The sequence below is a fragment of the Marmota flaviventris genome, chromosome 5 (assembly GCF_047511675.1).
Source record: "Marmota flaviventris isolate mMarFla1 chromosome 5, mMarFla1.hap1, whole genome shotgun sequence".
NCBI classification, from domain to species: domain Eukaryota; kingdom Metazoa; phylum Chordata; class Mammalia; order Rodentia; family Sciuridae; genus Marmota; species Marmota flaviventris.
Genome location: NC_092502.1, coordinates 124,429,495 through 124,452,352, shown reverse-complemented (window position 1 = coordinate 124,452,352; position 22,858 = coordinate 124,429,495). Strand labels below are relative to the sequence as shown.

At 36.7% G+C, this 22,858-nt stretch overlaps 1 protein-coding gene across 1 annotated transcript in view; it reads right to left on the bottom strand.

Moving 5' to 3' along the window:
• The window catches only part of Arl15 (ARF like GTPase 15), a 397,137-nt gene that overhangs the window by 201,093 nt on the left and 173,186 nt on the right, over window positions 1-22,858 (bottom strand). The window lies entirely within an intron of this gene.

Here is a 22,858-nt window from a genome sequence, read left to right as displayed (position 1 = left end):
AATTTCTTTATAAATCACCCAGCCTGTGGCATTCGGTTAATAGCAACATAAAGTAGACTAAGACAAACTCCTGGCTGGGCTGCTGGCTGGCTTGTTTAATTCCACCCAGAGAATTATTAGTACAATAACTTCATGTGTCAAAGTGCTGAAATTTGTGAACAACTAAAATCTTGGCCTTTGGTATATTTATATTAATCTGTTAGGGTTCATAACCCATGGGAAAGAATAAAAGGCAATGAGCACACTCATGGGCTTGATGAGATTGAGGTAGGTGTTCATAAAAACAGACACCGTGTCCTCATCAGGCAGGACATGTCTTACAACACATCTTATGTTTAACATTCAGTGCAATGTGTAACTCAAAAGTCTAATGCAATAATGAAGAGGAAATAAGGAAACAAAACTAATTAAGCTTTCTGAGTTTGAAGATTAGAAGGAATTTTAGAGATTATTCAGTCCCATTCTCTGAGGAAACTGAAGCTGAGAGGTTGAGAGGTGAGATGAGTGATCCCACCATGTGTCTAAGTAAATCACAAAGTCAGGATGTGCAACTGAATTGATCAACCTGCCCAGAAAGGGTATGGGCATTCCTATTACATCATGATGACTGCTTTTTATTATACTGATTGGTGAAGGGAATGAGCAATTTGTGTGGTGTGTGTAGGGGGGAATATATAACGAAAATCAGATAAAGAAATTTCACCAATTTTATGCATGTAAGTGCTAATCAGTTATTATTTTAGTCATTCATTGAACATTTAGCTACTGTCTCCAACATACTGTGCTAAATAAACGTCAGGGATCTAAACAGTGAAGATTAAGTTGGTGTGCACTGGCTGGCAAAAGCCACTTCTATGTATTAGTTCCCAACTCTGTGTTCAGTAATTTCATATTGGTAACTTGAAATTGGCCAGGGTAGAAGTTTTTTTTACCATGGAAATCATCAAATGCTATCTATCAAGTCTCTTCCTTCCTTAGAGAGCTAATACACTATTGGTTAACACCAAGAAGCCCATATTTTCTGGGAGAAACAGAAATATATGTATATATATTTATATATGTATATAAATATATATATAAAATTTATATATATTTACATATATTTTAAACAAAATAGAAGATAAAGAAATGAAGGGAAGATTCATGCATTAGAAAGAAGAAAAAGGACAGAAAGAAGAAAAAGGGCAGAAGGAAGAGAAAAGGAGAAAGAAGAACAGAGAGAGAGTGAGAACAAAGAAATTAGAACAGTAGCTCTCAGTTACAAGACATGCATTATGTATAGCGCAGCTTGTCAAGGACTTCACAAATGAGAAAACCCAGATTTTAATATAGTTTCTAAAGGGCTATCCTAGAGGTACTCATTAGGTGTTCTGGAAGAAAGACATGAAATAGCTCACCCAAAGTGGAGAAAATAATTTAAAAGATTAATTCCAGTAACAAAATGGCTATTGGTTATTAAAGACTTCCTATATTCCAGGCACAGTGCTGTTTTACAAAGAACAGGTCAAATATTTCTTACAACAACTGGGAGAAGGAGGTATAACTGACTGAGGTATAACTGACTAAGGTTTAACTTTTTAAAGCAAGTTTTAGAACCTAAAATATGAGATATTCACCATTACACTATACTGAAATAACCAGGTATGTAAGAGAATCAGGGGCATTTATTTGAGGTTGAGTAACTTTAAATGTGCAAAGACAAGGGATATGAACAGGTTGATTTTTTTTATCAGGAAGGGTCCAAAGAGGAAACAAAACAAAAATAAAGAGAGGAAATTTAAACCAGAGATTAATTAATACAGAAAACTGGTTGCATAAGTGATGGTGAAACTAGGGCAAGAACAGGGGTATTGAGGTTAGCAATATCTTAGTTCAGGTTACCCAGAAGCAGGGCCTGAGCTGATGTTTTTTATGCACTTGATTATAGATGGGGTGTTGTCAGGAGAAACCAGGAGTGAAAGAGGTAAGCCAGAATCGGCAAAGGATTTTGACAAAGATGTGGTTTCAGAAATCTAGTTTTAGCTTGATTCCATGAGGAAGTCTGGAGCTTGGACTGAACCACAGAAGTTGTCCAGTCCAGAGGTTAGGAAGCTAGGCTATTATACTCCCATATAGTCGTTGGCTACAAGCCACTGCTGAAGAACAGGAGGGCGCTGGAGCCTGATCTCATAATCTCCCAGACATATTTGGTTGAAGCAATTACTGTCAGCCAAGAGCAGTTCTCTGGAGAAGGGTACAGGTGTGAGTCATTAGCCACTAATACCCACAGCAGCTGGGAGATGGATTCACTGGCCCAGTAAAGGAGATCTGGGTAGGATACCCACAGCATCTGCTGCAAGCTACATCCAGACATTATCCATATGCTAGAGAGCCATCCATAAGCTTGAGGGACAAAAGTGGAAGCCATGATACCCAGAGATAATTATTTAAACCAACAACAATATTGTGTGCATATGTATCCACACATAAATTTGCCATAAAATTTACTGACATTGTTTTATAAAAGATGTGTAACACAATTTTCATATAAGAATATATGCAACATGTTTTATTATAAATTCCATAGAGCCAATTAATGCTTACAGAATGCTCTTGTTATCCATAGACAACCAACGGTTGCAACTGACCGACTAATGTGGTATGGACAGTAACTGGTCATTGTTCTAAGTAGGTTTTCTGTTTTTCTTTCTTTCTTTCTTTTTTAACATATATTAACTCTTTTATCCATGACAATCTGGCGAATTAGGTGCTCACACTCAGTTCATCAACAGGGAGACCAAGAGACAAGATGGGATTTGCCCAAGGTTACACATCTAAAAATACATGTAGGTCCAATGCGATTGAAATAGAGAAATCACTGACCAGAGGTGATGAGCTAAATAAAGAATGTACTATGATATAATCTGGGGGAGTGGAGAGACCTGTTGGAATAAAAGATACTTAAATGCCTGTATATATTAATATTCAGTATGGGAATATGTCTAAGAAAAAATTTCCCACTCATTAATTCAATGAATACTTATTAAGTACTTATTCCATCCAAATTACTGAGGTACTACCTAAAGAGAGATTTAGCATTTTTCCCTTTAGCTCAAACTATCAAATTCTGTAAGGTTATATTAATCACAAGGAGACCTGTAAATCTATCAGAGGGAACAAATACAGCCACCCAGTAGGTGGCATCCAGGGAGTCAAGTATAAAGAGAATACTTGTTATATGTTTGAGGATTTGCCCATTAGAAAACATCTTGGACACAATGGAAATTCAACACATGACATCATCTCTTCCAGTAATAAACTGCATTTTTCATTTGCCACACTGAGAAATAAAATGCCCCAAAATAGTGAGATAAAATTCCAGCAAACCCAACGGAAAAAAAAAAAAATCCAAGAGAAATACAACTACTTAAAAAAAGTTCCCTATAACATAATAAACAAATATTAATAGTGAAAATACCCTTTTATTTAATTTCTTGCAACAAAATTTTCTTTCCGATCTTAGGATTTCAAACTTTCTTCATAAGCACTGAATTTGGAATTCTAAATTCCAATTCATCCTGCTGCCAGTGGCTTTAGTCAGTGACAGCTTAACCCAGACTGGGACCAAGGAAACCAGCTATGAAGGGAAGGAGGGCATACAGTTGTTCTGGCCCAGTTAGCAGACCAGAGTTTAGTAACCAGATTAAAATGAGAAATGTCTGTGTCATTAACCCAGCTGCCAGGTGCTGGGACTAATGGGGAATGCTATGGACACCTGTCTGATGTGATATCCCAACCTTCCTAACCCACAAACCAAATCCAAAAGAAGTAACAAACACAGGATATGCCACTCTTATCTAATGACTAAAATTGCATGCTCTGTGTCACTTAAATTAAAATGGTTACATAAAATGCTTAGATACCAAATTCAAACCTGGTCTACATTTTGTACTCTCAGATTAAAAACAAGGGGGAAGTCTGGATAGTAGAGGAGCTAGATAGGGCATCCGGGTGTTTCTAAATTCCCGTGTTACGCAAGGTCCAATTCTGCCTTACTAAAAGTTCTAAGGAATTCTTGGGAATCTAAGAACTCATTCTGAGTCAACCAGAAGAGCCAGACTCAAGGTACTATCTAGTAAGAGTAGAAGAAAAAGACAGGAGCATAATGTGTATTGCTGAGAGCCATAGCCAAGTAGGAATGAGGCATGGCATTTTTGGTTGAAAGGTGACCCTGCTCAGGGATTAGGGTGGCTCCAGATTTAGGGTGGATCCTGCTGGATTAGGGTGGCTCTGGGTTTAGGGTGGATCCTGCTGGGAACAGAGCGTATCCTGCTGCCTCAGGCGCCGGCTCCTTGAATTCCCTTGAGCTCTCCCGGGGTTCTGAGAGAATTGGTACGCAGAGCCCGGTGGAGGGAGTGATTTTTCCCAGAACGTGCGTGTAGAGTGCCAGTGAGAGTTCAGGAATAAAGAGTTGCTGTTGGAATCTACAAGTTTTTGTGGTGGCTCGGTTATTTTGTGCCCAGACAAACTGTGGCAGTGTATGTTCACTTCTGTGGTACACCATGGTTGGTAACAATGGTCACTCATTATTCACTAATTCATTCACCTAACAGACATGTACTAAATATGTGGCACCATCCTATGTACTGGGTATGCAACAGTAAACAAAACAGACAGAAATTCCAATCTTTATACTGCTCACAGCAGTGCCAGCCTACAATTATAAAGATTAAAAATGCTAGTACTTGTTTTCTGTCTTGGAGAAACATGGACATAGGGTTTAGTTCTGATCAACGAGGATATAATGAGGGCTGTGGAAAGTTTCTGAAAAAGATTTTGCTTAACAAGCTTTTAGATTTTTGGGGGGTGATAAGGTGATACTTTGAGCAGCATTAGCCTTGTAGCAATCTTGACAGAGACATATCTACACACTCAGGTGTCCAAATAGGAAGACAGGAAGAGTCTGGATCTTTGAGAACACTGCTGAGCAGCAAATCCATCCCCCTACCTTATAAGGACTCTAGTAAGTGAGAATAGTAAATACCCATTATTCAAGTCAATTTTTTAGAAGACTATTTTGTTTATTTACAACCAAAGAGATGCTAAGTTCCCTTATGTTTTTTAAAATTTTTTGTTTATTTATTTTTGCATTACAATTCTTAATACACCATTATACCATAATTTATCATATCTCTGATTATATATAAGGTATATTGACACCAAATTCACATCTTCATACATGTATTTTGTATAATGATGAGGGAAGTTCCCTTATGTTAAATTTGAAAATCTCTGAATAAGTTCTTTAAAAGTTCTTCTTTGAAAAACAGATCCAATGATGAATTTGAAAATGAACTTGAAAATCAGAATAGGAATTTAAAAATAGGAATATTCAGAAGTCAATAATGAAAGTAGTTACTCAATGTTTTCCCTATGAAACATATGATTTTCAGACTAGTGCTGTCCTACTGGAATTTCTTCAATGATAAGAAAATTCTACATCTGTGCTTTCTAATATGGTAGCCATTAGTCACATGTGGCTAGTGAACATTCCACTCTAGATACTGTCATAACTGACTGTGAACATAAGAGACTGCTAGAAACCACTGCAACAAGAAGACTTACAGAGATCTAACCTGTTTTGGAAAAGAAGAGCACAGAACTCTGCTGATATTGAAGGGGCTGCAGTCACCCCATTCAGAGATAGCTTCCCAGAAGGCAAATGCCAAAGGGCTATGATGTAGGCTGCCCTAACCACTCATCAATCTGGGGTAGCATAAAGAGTCAGAATGAGAAGTTCTGATCATTTCCTCTGTCCATCCTCTTTTAACACCAGCTTAAGAAATTAAAACAGAGTAAAAATAATTTTTGTTTGGAAGACTTTACGGGATTGGAGACCCTATAATGGAGTGCAATATGGAAAACTTGAAATATAAATGGGTCTTCAAATCTTAGTGAACAGTGTAGTTTCAAGAGCACAGATTATCTCAGCAGTACTACTTTAAGAGGAAGATTTTCCAACATAGGGAGAAAATGTTCAAAATATAAGAAAACAAGAAGGGAGAAAAATAATAATTTTAAACTTTTTCATTCCTTCCATCTATCAAACTTCCATCTTTTTGATCAGTGAGTTGATTCTTTTGTCTTCTACTCAACAGTCTCATTTAATCTGTTTGTAAAAATTGAAATACTAAGAATTCAGGAAGGGCTAAGACATACATATCAAAAGTCAAACTTCTATGCACACTTGCCTACCTATACACACACAATAGTCAGAATAAAGGAAAGTAAATGAACCCTCTCTAAATGGACAATACAAAGTATAAAAATGTGAAGACTTCAAGTCAAACCCTCTAAAATGAGGTGTGTGGTCCTATTTTGCTTTTCAAGGTTAATGAAAGAGTTGTTAGAAAAATGGAAACTGGTAAGTTCTTTGTGAAGAACATGTTTACTCTGCAAGGCCGAAGTGAGCCACCACTAAACAGTGGATAACCATTGAGCTGGAGAAAATCCAGTCGCCAGAACCACAGTGAGATCTGCAGTGACATGTCCCCAGGAACAACCTAACTGCCTAAGAGGCTTACAGACAACATCCCCTTTAACCTTTTAGAATCTATTATCCTCACCTAATGGGTGAAGTACCCTGGGACAGAAGGGAAAAGCTTTCAATAGGTGGTAGATTTATGACTCAAACTTTGGATGCTCTGATTCCCAAGTCTATGTGGTTAGTTCCCAGTACACCAGGCTGCTTTCCAGAGAATAAGAGAGGCTCTGGTGAAGTGCAAATCGATGGAATGTTCTATCTGAATGTGTGTGTTTAAAAAATGTGCTTACTGGCTTTAAAGAATGGTTAAGAATGATATTGGGGAGAAAAGGAGAAAAGGCATTCCAATGAGGGGGAAGTAGAGATGGCAGAGCTCATAAGCTAGTAGAAAATTAGGACTCAGTCGGTAGTGGGGCACAGCAAAGAGAATGCAAACGTAATGGGAAATATGAGTTCATGACAAATAAAAGGCTAGAGTGAAGACAGAACATAGATGGCTTTGTAAGCTGGGCAATGTCTGGCCTAGATTCAGCAGTTAATGGAGAATTATTATAGAGCCCTAAGTAATAACTTCTGGGTTGTTCTTATCTTGTTTAAGGACCCTGTCTACTACTCACCACCTGTTGGTACTTAGGGTGGACAGTCCCACCTAACCATACCTCAGCTTCCTTCAGGCCCAACTTGCCAAGCCTCCAGAATTCACAAACCTTGAGAATGGATAAATAAATACACCTCTTGCATGTATGGTTAACTACATAGCCTAAAAATGATTAGCTCATTAAGGAATGCCTACATGTATTAGAAATCTGCCATGAGAAAATATTGTGTGGAAGGAAGCTAAAGTTCTTTCCCCCAAAGGCAAGAAGATAGTCCCTAAAGGAACCACGTAAACAAATAGCTTCTGCCTTTCTTTTGGATTCCCCCAGTGTAAACCGCTTGAGAGGTGAGTACAAGAAACACTAGCTGCAGAGTGGGGATGTAAAACAGGAAGAGAGATAACACAAAAAAGAAGGGTAATCAAGCCAGAAATCAGTGTGGGTAACCAGAGTTCAGTCCTGCTGCATGTAACGCTGGAAGTCAGCCCAGAACAGATACTGGGGTGAAGGAGTCAGGTCTTATCTGCCTATCTCTTCTCCATGCCTCCATCAGCTGGTTGGGTGAGGGCTTTTGAGGAAGGCAGGCATTAGTTTCTGAGCACTTATGGCTTGTCTGAGGCACCCAGGTAAAGCAGAATCCAGCAGCCAGAGAAAAGATCCCAGGCAATCTGATGCCCATGGAAGAGGGGTTACAGTAAGACACCAATGCGGCCTCCCTCAGCTACCCAGAGAACACCACATTAGCATCACCGTCCATCTGACTAGCTGTTGGTTCATCAGCAGACAGCACAAAAATAAAATCATTACTATGCAGACGTGAAAACCAAGACGTGGTTTATGTAACACCTATATCCATTAGGGCAGAAGATAGGCAGTAAGTCTTCTAAAATCAAGGAACAACTCTCAAAGTATGTTTTTTGAGAACTTTCAGGAGACCCAGGAATTCAAAACTATATTTATAACTATACTGAGACATCATTTGCTATTTTCACTGTGCTGATATTTTCACTCACGCTATAAAAGCAAAGGGGAGTAAAACCATGGCGGATGTAGCATATATACAGGTACCAGCATTAAATGAGCAGCCACTGTGTTCTTAACTACTACACAATTGCAGGGGGAAGATAAAAGCCAGTTTCACCTAAGAATAGACTTAATCAAACAGAAAAGGTTATTAGTTTTATTAACAGCTCTTAAACACCTCTTTGAATATATTCTGTTCAATGAAATAGGAAGTATGCAAAAAGTATTTTTGCTACATGCCAAGTAGACAGTTGTTTTGAGGATAAATTTGTACAACTGAGTTGTACTTTAAACCAGTTGCTTTTTTTCTTTTCAAAAATTTCATATTTATGTCAATTTCAACTGACAAACTGATTTTTCAGACTTGAGTACTATAACAAACATTTTCTCAAAGATAAATGTGTATGCATGTCACTTCAAGGCAAATAATTGATACTATTTGTTGTCAATAATAAAATTTGTTTTGAAGCAAAAGCTAGGATTTTGGAAAACTCATTACTGCCACTTGTGAGCTTGATAGCTTCTCAACGGAGATTGTTGGTAATATTAACAGGCAGATATGTATAATGCAATGTGTCAACATTTGGAAGATAGACATGACTCAATCAACACATATTCTGGATATCTGTATTGCTCAAAACACAATTTTATATCACTACCTTCAATGTCAAGTTCTTTTTTAAAAATTTTTTATTTGTTTTAATTAGTTACATATGACAGTACAATGACCTTGACATATCATACATTTGAATCAGATGGGATATAATTTCTCATCTTTCTGAGTGTACAGGTTGCAGAATCATATTGGTCATGAAGTCACATATATACACACAGTTCAATGTCAAGTTCTAACAATCATGCTTGAGGACTATACCTGCATTCTGTTCCTCTCCAATGTATTTCACACCCTCATCACCTTCCAGAAAACCAATTCAAATGATGTCATTAATATACCAACAACTTGTCTACAAAAGTCAAATTACATCACCCCTCTGCTCAAAAAAAATAAATATCTATAACTTGAAGTTCCAAAATTTCTTGATTTAGCATTTATGATTCGCCATAATCTGGCTCCACTTGGCCATTTCTACTGCATTTCTCAATTGATCTCTCTGGGAATTCCCCAAATGCAACTGACTTCTTGCTCTCCAGGACCAGACCTGAGTGGGTTTTTTGCTGTTGTTATTTTGTTTTTTAGTACCAGAGAGAGAATCCAGGGGTGCTTAACAACTGAGCCACACCCCCAGTCCTTTTTTTAAAATTTTAAAACAGGATCTCGCCAAGTTGCTCAGGGCCTTGCTAAGTTGCTAAGGCTGGCTTTGAACTTGCAAACTTCCTGCCTCAGCCACCTAATTTGCTGGGATTACAGGTGTATGCCACCATAACCAGCCATATCTGAGTTATTCACCCTCATGCATTTGGTCCTGTATGTCATTTGCCTAAAATCCCTACCATGTCAGTTCTCTCAGTGTCACCTACTCCACCAAGCCTTTCCTGATCTTCCAGTAGGAAATAAATTCTCAAAAGCAGTCAATTTCTCTTGGTTCTGTTCATACCACTTTCCACCCTGAAGAACATCTAAATGCATATATCATCTTCTTGATTCAACAGAGAGAGACATATGAAAGTTCTATGCATTTGTGTGTGGTTCTTCTCCATATCCAAACACTTGTAACACAAAGTTTTACATGTAATGGGAACTTCAATAAATATTTTTCAATGAATTAACTGCATATTTATTCATATTTCTTAAATGCAAAATTTAACCAGGTCATTCTATGGTACATAAATAACCCATCTTTTGGGTTGATGGTAGTAGTTTATTGAAGTAGTTTTTAGTATATAATTTTTATGTTTCTGGCACATACCCAGTTTGCAAGAAATCTTTCACTCCACATCTGTAAGATTTTCTTAATTACATAATATGGAAATGTGTAGCTACTATGTACAACTCCACAATGCACCATGTGCTCCGCACTACACAAAACCACAAACAAGAGCAGCACCTTCTGCTCTCCAGGATCCTTTTAGAATTCATCCTATTTCTGGTCCTTTACAGTGCTGTGATGCTCAACTGAATCAGAGTCATGAGAAACCAAAAACGTTGAAAAAAAAAGTTGTGGGAATAGTTCTGGGGAAATATTCCCTTCTGTACTCCTGCAAAAACAAAGGGCTCCCTGGAAGACCCACAAACCCCCAGGTGATCACAACTTGAATAGTTCCAAGTGTTTTACTAAGTAGCAAATTCCTGAACTGCCGACATGATCCAAAAATGAAAGCACTTTTGTGGTATCTAGAAAATCTGGTAGCCAAGCTAGAAAAGCGTGGAACAATTTTGTTGCAATAGCTATTAACCAAAACAACAAATTGGGAAGCCAAAATGGGAAGTTTCTGGCTGAAGTGGGAGATATTTGTTACTTACCCAGGGGATAAAATAAGATCTCTTAAAACCATGAAAATGCCATTGCATTCTAGCATGGCTTGCAATTTCTCCCATTGGGATTTTTCTTTATAGTAAATTTTCATTTACCCATCTTGTGACAAACTGATAGAGATGTATGAGGTTCTAATTAAAACAAATTCATAGCCCACGATGGTTTAAAACCATCTAATGTCTTATATAAAAAAGAGTTTATGTACAGTCACAGATGGCAAGACTTGACGCTATGAGTTGGAATATTAAATTTATCTCTCTCAGGCTGGGGTTGTGGCTCAGCAGTGGAGCATTTGCCTAGCACATTTGAGGCACTGGATTCGATCCTCAGCAACACATTTTTTTTTAATAAAAATAAACAAAAAATAAAGTTATTTAAAAAAATTTATCTCTCACTTTAACTGCAATTTGCCTTCTGTGATTAATCTGACCTCAAGACGAGTTATTACCATATAACCTAGTTATATAATAAAACCTTGAGAAATTCTCTCCAATATTTGATTCTACCCATATTTTCTTTCATCTTATAACAATCTTTATGATATCCTTGATGGAAATGCTTATCACAGCTCTAAAGCGGAGAGTTCAGTTTTTCCGCCTGGACCATTCCCTTTTTTCTAGTTGTAACTTCATTGATAACAGAAGTATAGCCAGGATCATGTTTAGGCATAAGCACAAAAGGGTGAATATTAAAGGAACAGTCTAGAATTTAGGGAAGTGACACCAATTTCTAATTTGATCATACACATGAACTAATACACATTATGATTTGAACTATGTGACTGGACAAATAGATATATACTAAAAATTATATATAAATAAAGGCAGCTCTCAGTTTAGGGATCAAGTATGTTTCAAAACTTTTCAAAGGTTCAAATATTTTCGGAATTCATTATGTAATTTTCCTAGAAGACAAGGTCATGCATTGGAGTTGGGTTCAGCCCTGCCAGACAGACTAGCCCTGATGGACAGAAGGATATTAGAGTGACGAACAGCACCAATACTTGAGGAGCCTCACTGGGTTCAAAGTCCAGTTCTGCCACATGTCATCTGTGTAACTCTAGATAATCAGCTTACTAATTGCAAATCTTAGTTTCCCTTTCAAAAGGGTGAAAATAATAAGGCACTCACAGGATGGTGAAGATAAATGATACCACTTATTTAATATAGTGCTTAGAAAATGCTAAATGTTCAAGTTCTTGTTACTATTATTATTTGACCACTATTTCAGTAGTAACTTCATGAACTACTGAAGTAACTTGAATTCTTCAGTATAAAAGAAAAAGAAAAGAAGAAAAGTCTACCAAGTGCTCAATGGAACAGACAAGGGAGATTGGTTCCTTTGCAATATCTGAGACAGCCCATGCTGGGGAAAATAAGTCAACTTTTTATTTGGGATGAACCCTTTCTCCTCTTCCAGTAGCCGCCTCTAGTAGTTTAGATTTTCCAATTTCTTCCTCCCTTGGTGCTGTCCAGATTTTTTCCCTTGCTCCACCAACATCAAAAACGAGTTTAGTCTTTCAGATGGAAATGCAAAGTCCTTTTGTACAGCTGTCTCAATCTAGATTTTTCAAAAAAAAACAAAAACAAAAACAGTGTGATTAATCAAGTTAATATTCAGGTGATATTTTCTATTTCATGATGGAAAACCCCAAGAGGATTACTGATACAAATTGAACTCCTGTGTGTGTGTGTGTGCCCTTGAGAGTTGATGTTAGGTACCAGGCTGGCCCACGATATACTCCCATATACACACAGAGCAATGACTCTGCTTTACATTGTTTTCCTCCTTATTACAAATGTCTAGATGAATAAAAATGGCTGGCATGGCTGCACCAATAAGAGCTCAGGTGTCTACAAGCTAAGGCAGGAGCTACCATTTGTAAGCAAGTGCTTTGTTTTTCTTTTCTTCTGTCAAGAACTACTTTTAAATATAAAAGGAATTGGATCAGGAATTGAAGAGAAACAAACATACATCTAGACTCAAAATGAGCTCTTTTTCTCAGGAATTAATTCATAACCTGTTTTCTCACAGCTTTTTCATGGCTTGTCTTTAGGCATACCAGATTCACCAAGCACTTGTCTCCACAGCACCACTAATTAACTTTAGTAAAATGCCCGAGATCTTCCTGGTTTGGCCTGTTCACCCCAAGGTTCAGAGCAGGCAGTTAATATTTGTTGATTAGTAATAAGTGAGTCTTAAAAATGAATATGGAAACTATTCCCCTATACAAGACTCATTTTTATATAGTTAAAATAACTTTCTCACTTCCATATTTGCTTGAAATACTCTTCTCTCTAAGCTTCTTTAAAGCAGTAAGTCTTATTTTATCTGTTCTCAGAAGTAAGCTTTCCCTCTGTGCTTAGAAGCTGCCATTATAAAGCGGATATAGTGATATGACTGTTCCATTCCAGATGATTCCAAATGAATTGTTACTGAGACTGAAGCTGGATGAATGAACCACTAAAATCCTATCTTAAGGTGATCAGACTTCCTCTTTTACACAATTATGTATTAAAAATGAGATTAGCCCACTGCTTCACATCTACCATTAAATAGATTTCTTCACACTTAATCATATCACTAGATCTGTTAATTGCCAACTTACATCTTTGATGCTGTGGGATGTGTCCTATTATCTTAAGAAGCAAGCAGGACTCTTGAAATGAAATTCATTTTAATTAACTTTCAAATATAAGTGCGTCTGTGTCATACAACACTTGAGAACAGAGGGTAAAATAAAATAGAGTGCCACAACATAAAAAGATTAGGAATTAGTGCACTGGCCAAAGAGAAGGCAAATGAGTTTGAAACATTGCCTGAGGTCAAGCACTACACTTCCAAATACACTTTCCCATGAAGAACACACTCAGAAGAAGATAGTGCAATTTAAATGATGCTAAGCCTCCTGCCTAATTTTTATTTAGACCATGACAGTTGAAGAATATATTTGCTTGAGGACAGAGAAGACGACCACATGTGAAGAGAGATTTATTAGGCATCCTGTAGGATTCTACAATGCTGAATTTCCCTAAAACTCTGATATTAGGTTAGGATTTATTTTCACAGCTGGCCTATAAAGAGATTCCCTTTAAACATTCCTTATTCTAGATAAATGAAAACAATTATAGGGTAGACAGGTATGAAAGCATGCTAATCTGCTGATACCTGCCATTCTGACATAGGAGCAACATCAATTTTTTCAGAAATTGCTTTACATAACTAATCATATGGACTTGCTACAATTTTGAATAGTTTTTCTTATACACAAATGGCTGAACATCAAAAGAATTATCAGAGGAAAAATACATTATCCAACCTACCCCCATTCTTTGGTTTGTATCCTTTAAGATTTTATCTTTTTCTTGATGAGAAAAATTATGATCTTGCTATAAACCCAAAAGTCAGATCTCATTAAATACACAGGCTTAGTGAAATCTCTCTATAGTTATATGGTTTTGCTAATAATCAATGTACAAGAAGACTTTGTACACAAAAATAGGCAACACGAAAAGAATAACCCATATTTTGTGTTTCTGTAAAGTCAGGAACCACATCTTCTCTTTTTTTATACCCATCACAATGGTGTTACAGGTGCACAATACATTATTTGGGGGTTTACATGGGGAAGGATCTATCAGGAAGAGCACAGGGACATCCCAATAGAAATCACCAAAGCCTCACAGACATGTCACATGATGAAAGCGACTGTGGCAGGTAACCTCTGGGATGAACTTCAATGATACCCCCACCTCTTGGTATTGACACCTTTGTGTCCTCTGCTAGAGTATAGCCTGGACTAGTACCTTGTTGTTAAAAAGAGAATGTGGCAAGGTGATGGGATGTCACTTCCGTGATCAGGTTATAACATATTTTAACTTCTGTTTTGCTCTCAGATTGTCTCTACTTGTCAATTCTCATGAAACTAACTGCCATGTTGGAGAGGTACATATGGCAAGCAACTGAGAGCATTCTTTGGCCAGTAGCTGACCAGAAACTGAGGCCCTCAGTCAATCCAAAAGGAACTCAAATCTGCCAGCAAGAAAGAAAACTTGGGAGTTCCTTTTGTGGATGAAAAGTATTCCACTATACAAATATACCATGTTCTATTAATTCATTCATCTGCTGATGGACATTCAGGTCATTTCCATCATTGGTTATTGTGAATGAAGCTGCTCTGCATATTGGTGTGTGTAAGTTTTTGCTTAGCACCTGTTTTCAGTTCTTTTGTGTTAACTATAAGTGGAATTGCTGGGTCATATGGTAATTCTATGTTTAACTTATTGAGAAAATGTGTATTGTTTTAAGTTTCAAACTTTGTAGTAAATTGTTATACTGCCATAGATAATTAATGCAAAGTTTAAAGTGAATTTACAGCTAGGGAGAAACTTCCAAATGTGGATTAATGAACTAAAGGGGGAAAAAAATTTACGATTGTTCTTCTTGGCAACCCCTTATTGCTATCGTCAACACCATGTTCTGCACTCTCAAAACCTTTCTTTCAAAGGCAACATTTGAAAAACGTTACAATGAGGATCTGCTGAGTGTCATGTGTTATGATGTATTTCAGAGATTAAAAAGAAAGAAAGAGAGAGACAGAGACAGAGACAGAGAGACAGAGAGACAGAGACATGATCTCTACCCTCAGAGTACACAGATCTTCAGTAAGAATTATTGCTGCTGATGTTCTCTGAACTCTATTCATTAGCATCTCTCTTCTCCTTATACATCCTCCTTGGGAATGTCTTCATTTACTTTGTTTCAACTTCCTCTACTATCTTGAAAACACTCAGTTCATATGTTCTCATCCAATTTTCTTCTGAGCATCAATTTAACATTTCTCATGTATTCCCTTCTAGATATTCCCTAAGCACTTTAAACTCAATTTGTCCCCAGAAGAACTCAATCCCTGCCCCCCTCTGAAATTCTTGCTTTGGACTTTTTTCTAACAAAGCCTCCTGAATTTCCTATCTGGGGACTGCCAGTCAAATTCAAACTATGAATTAAAAGTCATTCTATTTTTTTTTTTAATGAGTGAGTGGTTAAGGTCCTTCTTTTTTAAATATTTTTAGTTGTAGATGGGCACAATACATTCACTCATTCATTTATTTGATGCTGAGAATCTAACCCAGGACCTCACATGTGCCAGTCAAGTGCTATACCACGGAGCCAACCCCAGCCCTTAAAAGTCATTCTGCATCCTTATCACTTATTCTAAGAGTAAGTCAATCATCAATCACCCCCCTTTCTTGTGCAGTGTATCTGTAGGGTTCTTGGACACTCTGAAGAGCCATGATGCGTTTTCTTCGGGTTGTTTTTCCTCTGCTCTACTCATGACTGACTGAGAAAATTCCTATGTACATTTCAAATCTGAACCCAAACCTTATCTCCCCATGAAACTTTAATTTTATTTTTACAAAATTGCTTTCTTCATCCATTGTGATCCAAGAGTAAATTGTACATTCTTTCACTTTAAAAAACTAGACTTATAACAATGTAGTTTTACTTGTTAAGCTCTTAATGATTGCCCGGGGTGATAGTTTTCTGCAGTTACATTTTGAAACCAATTCTGGGTATTTTAGACATCTCCTACATAAACCATCATAAAATATTCACTAAATTCATGTGTGGGAAAATAAAAATAGCCACTGATTTGCATTATTTTTCATTATATCAACTAACATATCTATGGAATGGCTTTTAGGTATAGGACATCACACTAGGTCTCAGGGATACAGTGGCAAACCACTTAGACATGAGCCCTGCCTGACTCAAGAATTTATAGTCTAGCAAGTCACTGAGTTGATAATATCTCAATGATGCTACAGCATTTCAGCTTCAACCTACTTCTGAACAACACAAGTGTTTCCTACAAAAGCACATTTACTCTTCTGATTCTTGAAGTATTACTAAACACTGTAAAGTTAAACTTCTATTCAATGAGTTGCAAATTTGAAACCATTATCCTGCATTAAAAACAAATGCACAACAGCAACAAAAACCTAATCCCTCCTTGTGCTTGACATGTGGTTATACAATATGTCTAAACTGGGTGTATCAACTATCTAGAAAACTGCTAAAACCTAAGAGCCATGGGACAGCCAACAGAATGTCCCCAAATTAACATCTAAAGCTTACAACACATTTTTAAAATGTCCCTCAAGCTCACAAAGATATCTTGCCTAGAAAAAAAAAGTGATAACATTGAATTTCTTGGCAATTGTCTACATAGAGCTTAGTAGAAGGAGTAAATCATTATATGTGAAACAGGAGAGAGAGAAAAACCACCAGACAGAGATGCACAGACAGTAGGAAAGAGAGACAGCTATAATAGAGATTGGATCAAAAAAAATCAAGGAATGAAAAAAGGGCAAGAACAAAGAGATCAATAACTATAAAAGAAAACAAGGTGAAGAACAGAAATTAAAAGCACAGCAGTTTAGATTTAACACAGCATCGAAGAGGCAGCTTCCCCTCTTGGTACTGAGGGCGGGGTGGGGGTGGGGATGGTTCTGACACTCAAACAAATGATGAACTATACTCCTGATATTTCAGTTTCTCATTATAGAAAAATTTGAACAAATTCACGTAGTCACAAAAGTATGATAAATAGTATCCATCACCCACCCTCAACAACTACCAAGCTTGGCTCATCCAGGCTTATTTCACTTTCTCCTTCATATTATTTTGAAGCAGGTCTCAGATGTTATATAATTTCATTTGTAAATATATTGAAATACATCTCTAAAAGCTGATGATTTTTTAAAAAAAAACATAACCAAACTACCATCATTGTATCTAAAGAAAATTAAAATCAAATTATAAGGTTTAAAATCCATTCTTAGCATTAAACTGTCTTAAACATTAAACCAAGATCTATTTTTATATTCTTAATGTAATTGGTTAAATGTCAAGAGAGATAAAGTGCTTTGAGAAGCATCCTCTTTGTTTATACACTAGCCAATGAAGATATAACATCATTAAGTTACAATATTTTGGTATTTAAACTAGATTCTTTAATCAAGGGAAATCTTTTTATAGAAATTAACTCATTAAGGTAATTTTGTTTAGTCTGCAATAGTTCTTTCAGATTTGAAGTATAACAAATTGATTAATTATTATTTGAGGGCCACATAATAATTCTCTAAAAGAGCAATCAGAATTGACATACATAATCATTTCGAGACCGTAAATAATCTTAAGAGAATTTCATGCCAAAATTCAGATGCAGTGGTCCTGAGATGCAGTTACTTTTCAAAAGGATCATATAATCAAAAGCAAGCAGGGCAATATAAGTATGATGATACACACCCAAGAAATTTCCATGTGTCATTGGTGACCATAACTTGGGTAGGACAGGTAGTCATCTCTTCCTTCAATTAAAGGCCACAGTTTTGAAGGCAAAGTAAATGAATGGGGCTCTTGGTACTTGAACTGAGAACTAGATAAACATATGTGGCACCATCTAAGGAAGAGTCTGCATGTGTGTGGACAGGGGAAGTAATTTACTGGGCACAATGTTCAAAACAGCTTTCAACTGAAATCTGAGAAACAGAAATAAAGTCTAAAATAGAAATCATATGTTCTTCCTAACTCAGATGTGCCTTGGAAGGATTTACGGATGTGCTAAAATCCCTGCACCACTTGGGGTATATAGTGAGGCCAGGGTATGCTTTCCCACCTCTTATCATCACCTCTAGCTGAACAAACTTTCTGTTTATCTTCTACATCTCAAAAATATTATAATTTTCAATGTGTCTGATAATGTGAAAAACCTTGGGAAGCATTGGTGCAAAGAGCTAGGCCTGCCATTCAAAGCTCCTGATGATTTGATCTTATTGTCCTCTCTAACCTTGAATCCTCCCACCACTTTGCAACTTTGACACAGCCCAAAATGAAATGCTCACATTTTCAACTTACACTCATACTTCCCAACTGCCAATGTCTCTCTTATGACATTATGTCCATCTACAACTAAAAATATTTTTTAAAATCTATGCAAGTACAAAATATGACAATATGGAAAAAATATCTCATAATTTGTATACATGACACATATACATACATGCACACAAACACACAAAAATGTTTGCATAAAGCATCACATGTAAGAAATAGAAATTTCAGTTGGGCATGGTGTAATCCCAGAGGCTTGGAAGGCTGAGGCAAGAGGATTAGTGAGACTCTGTCTCTAAATACAAATGGGGCTGGGGATGTGGCTCAGTGGTCGAGTGCCCCTCACTTCAATCCCTGGTGCCCAACCATCCCCAACAAAAAAAAAGAAATGAAAATTTCAAATCTTCTGAAACACGTTAATGAGTTTAATGTATCCTGAACCAAAAATTCAAAGGAATTTTTAATCTGAAATTTCACCTGGAATAATTAGTATGTAATAACAGCCATATTTTATAAGCAAAAATGATGAAAAAATAAAAAAAACAATCACAATGGAGATATAAACATTAAAAATTTTGTCATTAAAAAAACCTAAAATCACATGGTACTATTTTTCACTTATTCAATTTCCTAAAAAACATCTAAAATGGTCTGCAGCAATAGGAAAGCAGTAGCACAGACAACAGAATGTATTTCTAATGGTAAAATAAATGTACGTAAATTTATTATAAAGCAGTTTTGTGCTATGTACCAAGAGCCTTAAAATACCTTCTTAATTTTCTTTTTTTCATATCTAATCTAAGGTAATACTCAGAAACAATAAATTGAGAAGAAAATCAAATAACTAAATAAATTTCAGATCCACACCAGAGTATCTAGGATTATATAACTACCAGGGATCTGAAAGGCTTCTAGAAGGTCAGGGAAACTAAGAGTGAAGTTATTTTTATTGTTAACCATTAGAAATTGTCAAGCCATATCAAAGAGTCAACATTTCCCACAATCAGAATGAATTAGGAGTTTTGACGGCCTACTGAGAAGCATTAGTTAATAAGGAAGGTAGGCCTGCAGTAATACCCCAAGAAGTAGAGACCAAGTGGCAAATGTTAGCAGTTCCTACACAACCAATGCTCATGGCCAAACACGTGACTTGTCCAGTTCTGATGGCAGGCAATATTGTACCAACAGTCACGCTATCAGAACCAGTTGCCATTAGACACATGGTTGTGATAATGTCCTCAGATCTGATATATTTATTCCTTATGCAGGTGACAATTTCATAACAAAGGACAAGAATATGATGAATCTAAGTGTCTGAATTTAATTGTGACCATCCAAGAAGAAGTGGGTGATATGTTATCCTAGAAAACATAATACCAAAACTGGTCATTTACCCTAGATTTTATAAAGGTTTAAAATCATAATTGGAGGTGGAAGAAGAGAAAAACCAGCCCATGACTGATCATCCTAAAGAGAAAGATAGGAGGATGCAAGGGAAAGACTGAAGGGTCAGATGGATTTATGCTGGCAGAAATGTTAAGAACAGCTAAAGGAAACAAACACATACACACACACACACACACACACACAGAAAGGACATAAAAAACAATGACTTTCAATCTGGAAAGGAGTTTGGAATCTGCAGGTAGAAGAGAGTGCATCCAGCTTCTCTAAATTCACTCAAGTCTCCCAGCCCAAACCAAGACAGCAGACACACTCAGATGCCCTTGTAAAAGTGCTCTAAGTGATGTTATATAGAATGGAGGATGAAAATGACACCAGACGACTGGCAACAGGCAAATATTGCCCCCAGTTTTAAAAACTGGGATCACCAAGAACCACATGTGTTCATTAAGAATAAACCTTTCTAAAAATTCTCAGTTCCATTTGGACTAACTTGCCAGGTTGATGCATTTGGGGAATACTGTAGTATGAGATCATTTTAGAAAGGAGAGAGAGAGAGAGAGAAAGAAGGAAGGAAGGAAAGAAGGAAGGAAGGAAGGAAATTTAATGAGCCTCTTGTGTCTTTTGGTAGGAATGAAAAAAGGACTGGTGCGGCCAATCTGGAAATCAGTATGGAGATTCCTGGGAAAGCTGGGAATGGAACCACCATTTGACCCAGCTATTGCCCTTCTTGGACTTTTCCCCGAAGACCTTAAAAGAGCGTACTACAGGGATACTGCTACATCGATGTTCATAGCAGCACAATTCACAATTGCTAGACTGTGGAACCAACCCAGATGCCCTTCAGTAGATGAATGGATAAAAAAAATGTGGCATTTATACACCATGGAGTATTACGCAGCACTAAAAAATGACAAAATCATAGAATTTGCAGGGAAATGGATGGCACTAGAGCAGATTATGCTTAGTGAAGCTAGCCAATCCCTAAAAAACAAATACCAAATGTCTTCTTTGATATAATGAGAGCAACTAAGAACAGAGCAGGGAGGAAGAGCAGGAAGAAAAGATTAACATTAAACAGATAGATGAGGTGGGATGGAAAGGGAGAGAAAAGGGAAATTGCATGGTAATGGAGGGAGACCCTCATTGTTATACAAAATTACATATAAGAGGTTGTGAGGGGAATGGGAAAATAAACAAGGAGAGATATGAATTACAGTGGATGGGGTAGAGAGAGAAGATGGGAGGGGAGGGAGGGGGGATGGTAGAGGATAGGAAAGGTAGCAGAATACAACAGTTACTAATAGGGTATTATGTAAAAATGTGGATGTGTAACCGATGTGATTCTGCAATCTGTATTTGGGGTAAAATTGGGAGTTCATAACCAACTTGTATCTAATGTATGAAATATGATATGTCAAGAGCTTTATAATGTTTTTAACAACCAATAAAAAAAAATTAAAAAAAAAAAAAAGAAAAAAGGAAGATAAAGGAAAAAAAGCACACCAGGTGTTAATAATTAGGTAGCATTATACCTGATAACTGCCATAACCAAAAATTCATGGATTTATGCCAACATGAAAGGACCGAGTATGATTTGCAACCAACCTTGGTTCTTACAGAATTTTACACACAACTCTATTATAGTAATTATCACCCTGCATTATAGTTATATAATTACATGTCTATTATTCCCTACAGTCTGTGAGCTCCCTGAAGAAATGATTATATTCAAATCATCTTGATACCCCGAACAGGGAGGACGAGACTAGCACAGAGCAGACAATTTAATATATGTTTATACATTTTAATTGAACAAAAACATTAAAGATATCATGGCAACATTTACAGAGGGCCCAAAGCTGAAAGAAACTGTTAACACGTTAGATGACAAAATAAAAAAGAAATCAAAAAGTTCTTGACAAGCTAGAACAATGAGCCAGTGCTTACACAATGAAATTTAATACAGATATAAGTAATGTCTGGTACTTGAGATTAAAAAAAAAATCAACCAAAGAAAAGAATGGGAAAGATCTGACTGAAAACATCTGATGTTTTAACGGCACATCCAATATGAGCCAATGAGGTGCTACAGTTTGTATTATTGGTATTAAGAAAAACAGTGCCAGATGAAAAGAGATGAGCCTCACTGTTCAGACCACATCTACAGCATCACACCTCTGGGCTCACATTTACAAGAAACCACAATTTACAACTTGTTCAGAAGAAGGAACCAGGATGGTGATAGACATTCAGACCATTATCATATGAAAAATAGCTTAACAAAAAACATTTAGTTTAGAAAAACTATGTGGAGTTTCAGAGTATATGACAGCAAGATTGATGCTTTTGAATTACTGCATAGGAAGATGTAAGCATTAGTATAGCTCCATCAGATGGAACTGGGCCTGTTTTAGCAAACAAATAAAATTCAGATTTTAGTACATTATAACAAATTGAAATAATTAAAACATTTCAAATGTGGTGTGTATACATGCTTTCTGAGACCCTAGCTTCCTCACCATGCAAGTACTCATTTTGAAACTGTTTAGTCCCATGCCAGAGATCTGAAAACAGAGAATACCTATTTAGCCTATCAGGTTTGAGTAAGCAACAGCTGATTTAACATGTTTTCATGTTATTTTAGGAGATAAAATCACTGGAAGTAGACTGAGACCTCAAATAATTTGTAAAACTCTTTTATGAAGAAGACTGCATATGACACTTTTTTCAAAAATACATTTTAGTTGTCAATGGACCTTTATTTTATTTATTTATATGCGGTGCTAAGAATCAAACCCAGTGCCTCACACATGCTAGGCAAGCGCTCTACCACTGAGCCACCATCCCAGCCCTGCATATGCCACATTCTAACACTGCTTTTGAGGAGGTTGGCTTAGACCACTGCAGCAAATGTACCCATCACCCAGTGTGAACTCTACAGTGCAGGTGAAGAATCTGTAGACACTTCTGTGTGTCAC